The 10,572-nt window shown below is 40.2% G+C and overlaps 1 protein-coding gene across 1 annotated transcript in view; it reads left to right on the top strand.

Annotated features, from left to right (window-relative positions):
* Positions 1 to 408: 408 nt before the first annotated feature.
* Positions 409 to 10,572, top strand: part of dab1b (DAB adaptor protein 1b) — a 155,478-nt gene continuing 145,314 nt past the window's right edge. Inside the window, exon 1 of the mRNA XM_049597284.1 lies at positions 409 to 798. The gene's annotated coding sequence lies outside the window, so the exon portion shown is untranslated. The remainder of the gene's footprint in view (positions 799 to 10,572) is intronic.

Genomic DNA, 10,572 nt, shown 5'->3' with positions numbered 1-10,572 from the left:
CCTTTTTAATTATTCTAATTATTTTTGACGTATTAAATTGATTTAAACATTTATGTATTGAGTAGTTTTATTTGCAGTAGTTAAATACATTTTCCTGATTGTACTTACATACGTTAAGTAACATTTTCAATGAAGGACTTTTACTAGTAACAGTAGTTAGTTTTACAATGTGGTATTAACACTTTTATTAAGTAACGGATTGAAATCACAACTGAAGGTCAGCAGCTGGATAGAAAACTTGTAAAATGGCGTTTTAATTGCACTTAGGCCCTTCAAATACCCCTAGTGTGGGAAAACTACAGTGCGCATGCTCAAAGACTTCATCGTCTATTTGCCAAGTACCGGTGTCGTCATCAGCTCTAGTTGGCAGCCGTTAGCGTTACTGTTCAAGGAGAACGAACTTGAACTGGAAATGTGGATTATTTTCTACAGCACACATTTAAACATTTGAAATTCTGCTGTTCGATGAAAAACTTGAGATTAAACCAGCCAGCCGCGGGATATTGTTATAAACCAAACTTCTTAAAAATATTCAGATTTATGGAGAGGTTCTCCAGGAAAAATGCTAACTGCTAATGTTAGCTTTACTTTTCTATTTTTGGCTTCCGATGTGTGTTTCTCGGACGGGACGGTATCTGCTGGTCAAGAACAGACTTTCAGGATCTCAAGTATATTTCTCAGAGGATTACCAGAAGTCAAAACCGCAGGACAATGCCATAAATTGGGCTAAAGGACATGACAGCGCATGCGCACAAACGGGGACAATAGGGGGCTAACGAACAGCAGGCTAAAAAACAGGTAGGCCTAACTTATGTGTTCACTCCAGTTATCACCTGTGTTAAATAGTGTGCGAAATGTGAAATAGCGCATTTTGATAAATATGTGGAATATACTATGTTTTTTTTTCCTTGCATCTTTTCAAAGTAGTTGCACCACTGTTTATCCCCCTAAAACACCACTGCAGGTTACACAGTAACGTACTGTACATGTTTTATATAGATTTCTGTAAAGGTAAGGCTTGATGGTTGGGATGGATGCAGGGGTGTAAATATAGACAGTGCAGGCAGTGTAGTTGCACTCACTGGGGCCCGTGGAGAGAGCGGGCCCTTGCGTGTGATCCAGATTGCCACCTTGAATATATGTTTTCAAAGAGGAATGATTAAAGTAGAATGTTCCTATTTTACGAATTGTGCCATTTTATATATATGTCCTCAAAATGGCAAACCCACCTACTTCATGTTTACTTTTTTTTTTAAAATAGTCAGTAGCTGTCTAAAACAAAATTAAATGCTTTATCTACATCAGTTATAAAATCTATAAATAGACTACAAAAAGGATTCAATTAAATTAAAAAAAAAAAATCTTTGATATTTTTGTCAGAAATGCAATGATTATTTCTGGGTACTATTTGTGTTCATGTTGTCTAATATATTGTCTTGTATGTTAGACAACACAACAATAGTATGCACTAGGGCCCGTCGTAATAGTGTGCACTGGGGCCCGTTGTAACTTCCTGTGCCACTGGATGAATGCCAAGCCAAAGCCCATGCAGAGATTAGAAATTAAAAGCTTTAGATAGTTGCTTCAAACGCATGGAAATTGTTTTATGCAGTATGAAATAATGTACGATTTTATGCATCTTGTTGGATAAAAGTTGCTGAGAGACACTGCAGCTTGAGAGGACATCAACTGCATGCATCTACCCATCATCCAAGTTATTATTACTCAAAATCTTAGTTTGCAGTGGGATACTTTGCACATTATGGGCCCAAACTTTGGTCATTAAAAACAGAGAATAGGTTGAGGTCTAAATGTGGTGTTTAGAAATTTTATTTTAGAAGTTTTAAGAAAATTTCAGTGATGGTTGTAATCTCATAGCAGTGTACGAAAAATGTGAGCCAATAGAAGAAGGAGAAAAAATTTTAAAAAATAATTTCTGCCTCGAGTCTTTCAGCTTTGAAATTCCAAGTTGCTGCAGTGTTCAGGAATCTGAAAGGGGACTGGCTGGTGTGACTGACAGTCCTGGAAATGTACAATAACTTAATACGCATGACTTATGACATTTTCACATTTTTCTATAAAAAAATGAAGCTTAATTCTATTAAATGCTTGAAAAGGAAATTCTAAATAAGACCGGGGATTGATCTATGCTCAAACCTCCACCTCACTGAGGCGCTGATTGGCCCCATTGTCACAGATACCAACCTGTTTGAGTCAGTATCGGCCGATATTTGATGTCCGAGTTGGTGTGCTGCATCTCTAGTGAATTTATTATTTACATTTTTTTAATTTATATAGCTCCAAACCATAACAAAAGTTATCTCAGGGCACTTTTTATATAGTTAGATCATACTGTCAGTCAGATCATACTCAAGACTGAGCAGTACAAACAAATTCCCCATGAACAAGCACTTCTTAGTACTTATATAAAGATTAAATGATGAATTCCAACCAAGAGCAAGCACCTATAATTAAGTAAATACGCCCTTTTAACAGGCAGAACCCTCTAGCAGAACCAACACTTCATGGTGGATGGCTATCTGCCACACTAACTAACTAACCTAGGGCTAAATAATAAATAATAATGGATAATAAAACTTTATTTATGTAGCACCTTTCAAAACACAGTCACAAAGTGCTGTACAATGAAATTAAACACATTGACAACACAAGGAGAATGAAATGAACTAAAATGTCATAAAATGTCACCAAAGTAAAAGATAAAATAAAATGCCAAAACTAAAATCAAGATAATAAATGGAAAATAAAATCAATAAAATAGCAATAAAATAGAGAGACAGCTCAGACGGAAGTACGATTTTTAGGAGAGACCTAAACAAAGACAGTGACTCAGGCAGCCTTTTATCCTTGGGCAGGTTGTTCCCGAGCCTCAGGGTCCTGGTTGCAAAAGCTCTGCCCCCTTTAGTCTTCAGTCTGGACTCAGGAACAAGCCTCAAACTACAGAGATTCATAAGGGACTAAAAGGTCTGAAATGTAATCTGGAGCCAGGCCACGAAGAGCCTTAAAGGTAATCGATAAGATTTAAAGTCAATCCTAAAACAAACAAGGAGCCAATTTGAAGAGGCAAAAATCGGTGTGATGTGATCAAGGTTTTTGGATTAAGACAGGAGTAAAGGCTGGTGCAATAATCAAGGTGCGAAGAGATAAATATATAATCAAAATATTATGTAAATCCCAGTATGGCCAAGTGCAATATCCAAATCATAGGAGGTTAAAAAATATATGACACATACCATTATAAATGAAACACTGTGGTCCTATGCTCAGCCTTCAAATCCAATTTCAAATGTAAGGGAACATGCTCGTTTGGTAATGACCCAAGCAAAATTCATATTGTCATTATTTTTATTTATTTTTTTTTCTCAGTGAAAATAAAACGCAAAAATTACCATTCCCACTAAATTGTGACTCAGTTTGCCATCACAATATTACTTTTTTTTTTTTTTTTTTACATTTTATGCAGCCTCAAACTAACTGTTTGCATCATTATGAGTTCATGTGAAAGCAGTTTTGGTAAAAATATGAACGAATGATACAATCATTTCAGGTCTGCAGGTAACAACTGAACTACTGTAACCTCTCTTATGTAAGTGTTTCATTGCCTTGTCCAGCAGGGGGCAGTGTAACCTTTGGATAGACCTTCTCTCTATGGTTTTTGATCCTACCATCACCATCATTTTCCATGTGATGAGTCATTACTCAGGATGGAAGTAAATTAGTTCAAGGGCTAATACAGCTCTCCGCCATGCATATTCATTTGCTTTTGTCTCTGCCACCATGGCGCCACAGAAACGGCCGTCCTTATTATCATATTTGTGTTCTTTTATTAAAATGTACTTGTTAGACTCTGAAACAAGGGATATTTGTAGCTGAATGTGTCACTGTTCTGCAGTGTACATTTGAAGTGTTTCATGGAAAAACAGAGCGCTGGCTGAAAAACGTGTTTGAAGACAGCATCTTTTGATGTGCAGCCTCAACCAAAAGCATTTATCGTATGGCTCCAGCTGTGTATTTCAAGTCGGAAAAACTGGATTAATTCCATTACTTTTACACACACTGTCTCTCGCTCACTGCGGTCAGGCACGGTCAGAGCGGTGATGGATGTGAGAAATTAGGTTAAAACCTCTTTATTCATGTGACCCGGTTGGGTAGCCGGAGCCTTTCAGAGATAAGCGTGCCTGATGCTCTTTTTTCCCCCTTCATTTTGTTAACAGAATTCCTAGGTTTCTCTTTGCCCTGCTTCGTTCCAAAGATTATCTGTAAATGCAGGGCTGCAATCCTCTTTTCCCGGGCACTTTATCCGAGGTCTGTTATGGACTGAATATTCTCAGTGTGCTGTTGTATCTGTGTGTTTTTATTTTGCTATACAGGTGTCTGATCTATATTTCTGTTAGCGATCTTGCCTGATTACTGTCAAATACGAAAGAAATGAAGCCCTGATTCTTGGCAGAAATGGTTTTCTAACACTCTAAATACCTACCAATTTTACACATAAAGGTCACTATAATGTCATGAGAAATGCCGCACAAACCGTGAAAACAGTTGTGTTTCAGAGCTGTTTCTCCAAAGGGAGCTTTTTAAAGTGTGAGTGTGTGTTTACACGAAAAGCGAAACAACATTTCGCCTCCTGATATTTGCTCAAATTCGCCCGCTGGACCATTTCTGTAGTCTGTTTATTAGCCGCACGCTAACTGATTTTAAATCTCACAAAGAACTCAAGAGTTCATTTTGTTATTTTCATCAATCTCTCCTATGCCTATGGTCTCTGGACGTTTGTTATGTAACACTAAAGCCCCAAGTTAAATGCAGTTTCTTTTTCTAAGTCAATTTCAACTGGCGCCAACACATCTTCGCCTGAGTTTGTGCTTCCCAGGGCATATTGGCATCTATTCACGCCCACTCACGTCTCTCTGTTGACTTTACATGCAGTTGCAAAGTATCTGAAATTCGCCTTGTGTTCTGTGTGAACACAGTGTGAGAAAATAACCCCTGGAGTTGTCGCCAGGGTTGTCTTGGTTTGAAGACCAAAGTCTAATTTATACTTCTGTTCCTGTGCCAAATGGCGGTCTCCATTGGCTGAACAATGAAGCCAGTGTGGAGGTGCCAAAAACTGCAGTTCCTTGAATGGCCGCTTGAGGCTGGCCTCAAGACCTGCATGTTAAAATGTCTTTACAGCAGAAATAAACATGTTTTTGGTGCTGATTTCCACGACCATGCAATTGTACAGGTGGGGAATTTTTATATAACTTATCTGTTAACATTTTGTTAATGCTTTAAGTTCTATGTAATTAAGGGCTGGCCACTGAGAGTTACAGGCTGTCTGAAAGACATCACCATAGTCTGTGAGTCAGCTCCACCCTCTCATCCAAATTTGGTCACTTCTGGCTACAAAAAATCAAGATGGTGACGGCTGAAATGCCGAACTTGAGGCTTTAAAACGTGAGTCCACAAACCCGTGGGTGACGTCACGGTAGATACATCCATTATTTCATACAGTCTATGGTCTGTGCACTTCACGCATGCGCCAGGCTTATATAGTGTTGCGTCTGTGGTGCATGGCTTGTAGGCACATTTCCAGGAGGTGAGTGGTGCAGTCTCGCAAACCACAAGCTTTTCTTCAAAAGAATAAATCAGATTTAAAACACCATGCAGCACAGAACCGGCAAACCAGGAATATAGGGTCACAGAAATGTGTGGTGATATACCAGGGAGGAAAGGCCCAGCGAAATTACGCTGTTGGTTGCATAGTGGGAAATGTAGGTGTGTTGAAGCGTGACCCATTCGAAGGACTAAAAAGCCAAAAAACTTGGATATCTTAGCCTCTGTTGCTTTTATTTTGACCTTTCTTTTTTAAATCTGTGTTTCGTGAGTTCCCTAAATTTATGGTGCAATTATAAATTGCTCTGAGGATGGCAATGTTAGTTTGTCGGCCTTTCCACAACTTTTGTCCAGACTGAAATATCTCAACAACTACTGAATGTATCATCATGAAATTCTGTACAGATTCCATGGTTTCATTCTCTGGGCATCATCCTGATGACTTGGTATCCAGACGAATTTGCAAAGTCATGTTTTATTTGCTCAGGATGTCTCTGTTCCCTCTCCCGTTCAAATAGAGACCTGGTCTGGGACGGGCCAATAACAACCGTTTATCTAATATGGGGCAGGTTTGAGATGATGACTGACAACTGGCAGAGCCTTAGGGCTTTACATAAAATACGGGATGAAGTCATTTTTTGCTTGTGCAGCCTCGTGCCAGGGACACAACAGTAAGCCTGAACCTAGCTTAGTAAAGAGGAGTTTAATTATTAAATGATACATTTTGGGCGGGGCAACACAATGGTTTGAGTTGAAGGTGTGAGAAAGAATAGTATCAGTAACATTGTTAACACTGTGCTACATTACAGAGAAATACAAAACCGTACTAATGAACCTTCATTAATATAGGCCTATATTTTATCTACAAGTGCACGTCACACACTGAGCGAGCCACCTGTTAATGACGCTGTCGTTGGATTTAACTAGCCTGTGGAATAACCGCAGGTACCAGCCCTGGAAATTGACGTGACTTCCTGTCTGACTGCTGAGCGTGGACACTTCCGGTTTCTGTCCTTTCAAATTGAATTCCCACATAGTCCAGTCATAATGTAGTTTCACTTTTTTTTTCTTTCTTTTTCTTTTTTCAGTGACTAAGCGACCAATGAAATCTTGCCGACTAATGACCTGTCTGGTTGACTAACCGTTGCTCAGCTATTAGGGGGCAGCCCTACTATAAACATTATACCTGTGGGACATTTTAAGCTGTAGTTGGTGAAGTTTGCTCTGCTTGGTGGGCAGTGCTTAGTTTTTTTGCTTGACTGTTTCCTACATGGCAGCCAGATGACAAACTTTCTCCATTTACAGCTAAACAGTACACTAAAATATGTTTCTGAACTGACTGAGGTGAGAAAAAGGCAATGCAGCAGCAGTATCCTTTCATATTCAATCAGCGCTGCCTCCTAGTTTGACAGTTTGACCCCAGTTCACAAGCAGTGATTGACATGATACACAGCTGCATCAGAGACTCCTCGGCTCTGATTGGTTGTTTTCTTCAGCTGCATTGGATTCCAGCAAATGCCATTAGGAACACTATGAGGAGGAGGGGAACGTGAGTTTTGTTATAGATCATCTGTCTCACATACTGTCAAGATGTAGTGACAGTTTGAGCAAATATGACAGTTATTTTTATAAAAGTTACCAGTTGTAGCTTTAACTTACCTTTTCTGTCAAATGAACTGACATTCACATTATGTTTTTTTCGGATGTTATGAGAATAATCTGGTCACTATCAAGAGGACAAGGTTCAGCCATGTTTGTGTGTGTGTGTGTGTGTGTGTGTGTGTGTGTGTGTGTGTGTGTGTGTGTGTGTGTAGGTAGGTAAAGCTCTGAGTGCCAGTTCTCATTGGGCCTGAATGCTCATCTGTCCTTTCAAAGGGCAAACCCTCAAACCCTCACTTTATTCATCTATCCAGTTTCCTCATTACTTCCACCAGTCCTTACATCTTTTTATGGATCGTCCCACACCTTTTTAGATATACATTTTTTCCCCAAAGCACCTACTCCTCCTTTAGCTCTCCTCTTTTCTTCTCACCATGCATACTTCTCTCTCGGTGTGGGAGGGGGTTCTGTTAGTGCGGAGTGGAGGATCCCGTCAGTGTGAGCGTCTATGCGATTGGAGGAGAATAATCCTCTGAGTGCTTTGCTTTCTTAGATTTTTTTGTGAGAGGGGAGTCGGGGGGGTTCTTTGATGTTCTGCGGATACCATTTGAGACCGCGGCATTAAATGCGGATTTACAACTTCTGTCATAGATTCTCCCATTCCCCTCCTTCCGCCGTCTTCATGAGCGTTATTGCTCATTTCCTCCTTTTTCTTTAAATTGCCCCCGCTCATTATATTTCTACAACCCAATTTCCCGCACTTCCTTCCAGTGTTGGACATCACAATAAACACAGTTGTAGTCGTGATTTAGGAGCAGTTAAATCTTCTTCATGCTTGAGCTACAATGGCATTCTGACAGGGCCGTTTAACAGGGTGCTTAGCAAGAGGCCGATAAGACGTTGGCAGCCACTTGGAATCAATTCGGCCATGCCTTACCCTCAGTAAGCCCACTGTCGCAGAAGTCCCATTCCCATACGCTTGTGATTAAACCCGGTGTGCAGGGCTGAAGTAGACGCTCAGAAAGCTGCAGCAGACATGCCACATTGGATAAGCCTTTGGTTGGAGATGCATGTATATGAATAACATTCTCCTCCAGGGAAGCTTTTGCTTAATGTTTCATGGACTTATTTCCTCTGTGCCTCTTTTTCATCTGAGATTTGCTGCTGTCTGACGCGACACACAGAAACATGAGGTGTTCCCCGCGATCATCTGACACACAAGCCTGAGGTGCGCGAGGGGCAATAACGGATATACTCTCACATACACACTCTTGCATCCTGCGTCGATTTGGCATGAATGCAGACATGGACGTACAATATTGAGTCCACATTCAGTGGGTCACACTGAGTTCTCATGCGAAGCCCACATGGGTGAGACACAGCTGAGACACACACACACACACAGATGAGATGTGACATGTTGACTAAATACAGGAGAGGATGCACACCATTCAGCCTGGAGTAAAGAATGATCATGCATGACGTGCACTTTCACAGAAGCGTGCAGCCTAACCTTTCCCTCGCTGATGAATGAGTCACAACCCAGATGCCAAAGGTGACTTTACTCTGACTGTAGCTGAAACCTGTCTGAAGCACCACGTCCTCAGACTGTTCAAACCATTCTCACATTGTTGTTTATTGTTTGTTTTATCTCATTTTGAATCTTCTCTTGTCGGAGCTTTTAAACTAATTTATTAAATAAAAAACAAGAGTGAGAATATTACATATACATTATGGAGCCCACACGTATGATCTCCATCTCCACATCTCCACTGCAACATTTAACGCACATTTAGCGTCAGTGTTTTCTCTAATTAACATACAGTATGGGATTGAATTTTAATGTTAATGGCTTATGTCATGCATGAATTAACAGTGGTTAAAATAAGATACTGCTCTATTTAACATAAGGGGACACAGAAATGTCAGGAAATGTTAAAGTGATCATGAAATAATGATGTGTCACTAGTAACAATTCAGACTCCGTCCACCTTACTCCAGATACAATAGGGAAAAAAAACAAACATTTACAACCCTTTATGCATCGGCAATATTTTGGTGTGAAAACTGTTTTCTTCTGTCTGTTGTCATTAAAATCACTATTTTATAATTATAAAAGTTATCTGAGAACATAAACATAAAACGTGTTAATAATAACGTGTGTATATTGATAAAACCAATCAATTGGCTATATATTATGATCTATATATGATTTGACTTTTTTCCAGTAACGAGTATATAATAACACTTAATAAATGGAGTATTGCACTAAGAAGTAGTGGATTGCACTTTCTGATATATATACATAGTACAGTATGATGTTTTTGGTGGGCGGGGCTTAGCTGGAGGCAAAACAAGTCTCCACAGACATTAGCTAACGCTAGCTAGCGAGTTCTGTTGGCTTGTTTTAGACAATGGAGGAAGATGATGTGAGTTTTGGGTTCTGAAATACTCATTCTGAGTGCTGGAGCGCACTCTGGCACAAACTGGACCATTCCTAAATTTGGAGTGCTGTGTGAATGTACTGTTCAGTTATCCAGAGCACCGCTCTCTCTGAGTGGCAGAGCGCACTCACGGCACTCTGTCTAGGGACACGGAGCAGCAGAGCACCGAGGGGAGTGAATGTGTGATATTCTTTGACCAACAGGGCTCTCATTTTAGTGTAGAGCGTCAGACTGAATTAAGACGACATTTTAAGACTCCTATGTAGCCTACAGCCCTGTGGTGGAGAGTCATATTTTGCCTCCAGCTAATGAAATCACATCATTGTGATGTCGGCCCTAAAAGGGTCTATAGTAGATTGCACCTGATGAGCAAAATTCATATATTGATTTATCAGCCTCATGGCCCATGGGTAAAAAGAGTCTATTTGTGCATGACAAGCCAAGAGCTGTTACCAGGAATTACATTTTGAAATTCAGTAGTTGCCTTACAACCACTAATGCCAGTAAAGCCCCATTTGCGGGTCGACTCGTTTACTGTGTTACTGGGACTTTAATGGAGGGTTGGTATCAGTTTGGCCTCTGCGTTCAGTGGACAGTCTGGTCTGGGCCATGTTACCTCCAAAGTCTTAGTCACATGTACTTAGCTGACTTGCTAACCTTTGCCACAGTGGGGTATACCTCAGGCCCTGATCACTCTGTAATTGTTTTTAATGAGAATTAAGCTTTTTACTCAACTTGCGTTGCTACGTGCGTCGCGTTTCTGCACTCTAGGTGAAAGGATTTTTTGCTGGAGCGAACTCCTGAACTCCTCGAGTGGAAAAAACTCAGAGTGGAAAAGCATATCACGTCAGCTCAGCTTTTTTCCTGTTGTCCAATAGGATGATCTGAGAGGCGGGCCATCTGTGGTCGT

Source organism: Epinephelus fuscoguttatus, linkage group LG15 (genome assembly GCF_011397635.1).
Source record: "Epinephelus fuscoguttatus linkage group LG15, E.fuscoguttatus.final_Chr_v1".
Taxonomy (NCBI): domain Eukaryota; kingdom Metazoa; phylum Chordata; class Actinopteri; order Perciformes; family Serranidae; genus Epinephelus; species Epinephelus fuscoguttatus.
The sequence above is the reverse complement of the archived record's forward strand: the minus strand, read 5'-3'. Positions and strand labels throughout refer to the sequence as shown.